Source organism: Triturus cristatus, chromosome 6 (assembly GCF_964204655.1).
Source record: "Triturus cristatus chromosome 6, aTriCri1.1, whole genome shotgun sequence".
In the NCBI taxonomy this organism is placed as follows: domain Eukaryota; kingdom Metazoa; phylum Chordata; class Amphibia; order Caudata; family Salamandridae; genus Triturus; species Triturus cristatus.
Window position 1 is genome coordinate 952,499,114 of NC_140589.1, and position 4,458 is coordinate 952,503,571.

A 4,458-nucleotide genomic window follows, 5' to 3' on the forward strand; every position below is an offset into this window, starting at 1 on the left:
TTCTTCGAGCTCTCTCTGCCTCTGTTTTTCTTCCCGTTCTTCTCGGAGCCGCAGATGTTCTAGATTTAGTTTTTGCTCGGCTAACTTTAGTTCACCGTCCATCTTGAGTCGTGCCATTTCCAACTCATGTGATCTGGTTCTTTCTCTTTCTTGGATCTCTTCCTGCGAGAGGCCCGTTTCTCGCTCCTCGGGAGCTGTGGCGTTCCCCTCTGGTGCTACACCGTTTTGGTCGGGGGATCCGGCGACCCCGGTTTCCGCCCACGACTCAAGGGCGTGCTTCAAATCGTCTTTGGTACTCAGGCCGGTGGTAGCAATGCCTAGTTCCATGCAGAATTGTTTAAGTTCGCGATGGCTATACTCTTCCAATTTATCCATCTGGAATTTCTCGGTGGAACCGCTCTCTTTGGTTGACATCGTGGTTTTGTCGTGGGGTGAGCTACTCTCTGTACGATTACGCGTTGATTCGGATCGCGCCGCTGGCCACCAATGTTAGACGGACCGGGAGGGTCGGCCGAGGACAAGGGGAGAGGTCTCCGGGGAGAGCCGTCTCCAGCGATCGTACAGATGAATAACTTCCCCCCCACAGATATACACCACACAAGGATAAGATTTAGCGTTCTTTATAGGTGATTTCTTAAGGTACGATGAAATGGTACAAGGAGGTCTGGACTCAGGGGTCCCCTCGATTCGAGTCTCTTGGTTTGGGGAAAGGGGGTAGCGGGACAGTCTGGTTACCAGTCTGGTAGCTGAGATGGTATGGTGGATAGCTCACAATCCTCGAGCTCGGTGTTCTAGCTTGGACGGGCCGCGGCGGCGCCAGCAGGTCCCGGTGAAGATGGTCGTTACACGGTCCGCGGCAGCGCCAGCAGGTCCCGGTGAAGATGGTCGTTACACGGTCCGCGGCAGCGCCAGCAGGTCCCGATGAAGGTGGTCGTTACAACGGTCCACGGCAGCGCCAGCAGGTCCCGATGAAGGTGGTCGTTACAACGGTCCGCGGCAGCGCCAGCAGGTCCCGACGAGGATGGATGTTGCAGAAGGCCGCTGCAGCGCCAGCAGGCAGGACGATAGTTCACAAGGCAGGGCTACGGCAGCGCCAGTAGTCCGTCAAGGCTGAGTTCTCTCGGTGTCTCTCGACTCCAGGATACAACTGCCTTCCTGCTCTGGAGCCAGCGCCTAGTTATAGGTCTGGCGCCCTTTGATGTCCGGACCCTCGCACTTGGAGGTCGGGAGGTCCGGGATGAGGGAGTCCAGACACCCAGCAGGGGGTGGAGCCAGCGCCTGGGGAAGCTGGAGGGTGATCGGCACCTGGCGGGGGAGAGCCATCGACACTTCTTTCTCCCATTGACCTGCCAAGTGGTCCGTTCACCTCCTGGGTGGATGGTGGTGCCGGGATGTCGGGGCCTGGCCAGGCCCAGGGTTAGGGTCGAGCTGAGGCCACGCGGCCTCGTGGTGCCGTGTCCAAGATGGCGGCTGGTCCGGCCTGGGGAGCCGGTAGTGGTTCGGCCCCATGATACATGGATGTCCGGGGGCAGGAGTTCCGTTGGGAGACAGGGTGCGGGTTGCCCTTGGGGGTAACACCTGGGAGTCCGGGGTTTGGGCCCTGTCGTGCGGGGAGGGAGCAAGCCCTTCATGTGGCCTGTCCAACAATGCCTAACACTCACCCAGTGTCCAACCCATAGGGGGGTGGATGACTATCACTACCACCAGTGTACACCCTATACGGAGGTGGATTCCTATCACTCTCATCATTGTACACCCCATAGGGAGGTAGATGCCTAACACTCACCCAGTGTCCACCCCATGGGGATGGATGCCTATCACTACCACCATTGTACAGCACATAGGGAGGTGGATGCCTAATACTCACCCAGTGTCCACCCCATAGGGGGTGGATGCCTACCACTACCACCACTGTACACCCCATAGGGAGGTGGATGCCTTACACTCAACCAGTGTCCACCCCATAGGGGGTTGGATGCCTAACACTCACCCAGTGTCCACCCCATAGGGGGTGGATGCCTAAAACTACCACCACTGTACACCCCATAGGGAGGTGGATGCCTTACACTCAACCAGTGTCCACCTCATAGAGGGTTAGATGCCTAACACTCCACCAGTGTCCACCCCATAGGGGGTTGGATGCCTAACACTCACCCAGTGTCCACCCCATAGGAGGGTGGATGCCTTACACTCACCCAGTGTTCATCCCCTAGGGGGGTGAATGCCCCACAATCCCACCATTGCCCACCCCATAGGGGGGGTGGCCACCTATCACTACCACCATTACACACCCATAAGGGTGTGAATGCCTATCACTACCACTATTGCCCACCCCATAGAGGTGTGGATGCCTATCACTCCCACCACTGTCCACAACATAGGGGGGTGGATGCCTATCTCTACCACCATTGTACTCCCTATTGAGAGGTGGATGCCTATCACTACCACCATTGTACACCCCACAGGGAGGTGGATGCCTAACACTCACCCAGTGTCCACCCAATAGGGGGGTGGATGCCTATCAATAACACCATTGTACACCACATAGGGGGTGGATGCCTAACACTCACCCAGTGGACACCCCATAGAGGGTTGGATGCCCAACACTCACCCAGTGTCCACCCCATAGGGTGGTAGATGCCTATCACTCCCACCATTCTGCACCCCATAGTGGGGTGAATTCCTATCACTACAACCACTGTACACCCCGTAGGAGGGTGGATGCCTAACACTCACCCAGTGTCCACCCCATAGGGGGTGGATGCCTAACACTCCCACCAGTGTCCACCCCATAGCGAAGCCTATCACTCCCACCAATGTACACCCCATAGGGAGGTGGATGCAAATTGCTCCCACCACTGTACATCCCATAGGGAGGTGGCTGCCTATCAGTCCCACCACTGTACACCCCATAGGGTGCTGGAAGCCTAACACTCACCCAGTGTCCACCCCATAGGGGGTGGATGACTAACACTCACCCAGTGTCCACCCCATAGGGAGGTGGATGCATCAAACTCAAACCATTGCCCACCCCATGGGGGGGTGGACACCTATCACTACCACCATTGCACACCCCATAAGGGTGTGAATGCCTATCACTACCACTATTGCCCACCCCATAGGGGTGTGGATGCCTATCACTACCACCATTGTACAACCCATAGTGGGGTGGATGCCTAACACTCACCCAGTGTCCACCCCCTAAGGGGGTGGATGACTATGACTACCACCATTGTACACCCTATAGCAGTGGTTCCCAAAGTGTGCGCCGCGGCACCCCGGTGCGCCGCGATTAGAAGCCAGGGGCGCCGCGCCGCCGCGCAGGATTTTGGAGATTGCAGCCGCAGCTCCGATCCCCAGCAGCATTGGAGAGGCACAGCGGGATGGCAACACTCACACCTTCAGCCCCGTCATGAGCTGTTAAGTCGTGTTTGAAGGTGACTGAGAGGGAGGGGCTGCAGCTTCGGTCGCAGGGGCATCTTTTCAGATGCAAACAACCCTGAATGCGTCCTGTCATGTCTCTGCAATTTAGAGGGGCCTCACACATTCCCTTCCTGCCCAGGGCCATAAAAATCGTAGAACAGGCCCTGATTACACCGAGGCAGCACGTGGTTCTCTCCACAGAGTTTAATTCATGTCACTAAATTGTAAGAAAACCTCGGTTCTTCAAACATGCAGTCTAAAATGTAATAAAATAAAGACATGGCACAATCGCACCCACACTGATTAACAAAGTATGGAGGACAATCCGTTAAATCAGTTCTCCTTTAAGTACTGTACATCACAGTGGGGGATGGCAAAACTAACATTTTTGACAGAGACCCTGTCGTCTCGTTGTCTTGTCCAGGAGGGGGTGAGGAGCCCTACCCCACCCTGGAAGAGACAAAGATGATACTAAAATACTGCATGCCCACCCCTGTGCCCACCCTGGTGGATCCTGTTCCCCCTCATGCAGTGGTTCCCAAAGTGTGCGCCGCGGCACCCCGGTGCGCCGCGATTAGAAGCCAGGGGTGCCGCGCCGCCGCGCAGGATTTTGGAGATTGCAGCCGCAGCTCCGATCCCCAGCAGCATTGGAGAGGCACAGCGGGATGGCAACACTCACACCTTCAGCCCCGTCATGAGCTGTTAAGTCGTGTTTGAAGGTGACTGAGAGGGAGGGGCTGCAGCTTCGGTCGCAGGGGCATCTTTTCAGATGCAAACAACCCTGAATGCGTCCTGTCATGTCTCTGCAATTTAGAGGGGCCTCACACATTCCCTTCCTGCCCAGGGCCATAAAAATCGTAGAACAGGCCCTGATTACACCGAGGCAGCACGTGGTTCTCTCCACAGAGTTTAATTCATGTCACTAAATTGTAAGAAAACCTCGGTTCTTCAAACATGCAGTCTAAAATGTAATAAAATAAAGACATGGCACAATCGCACCCACACTGATTAACAAAGTATGGAGGACAATCCGTT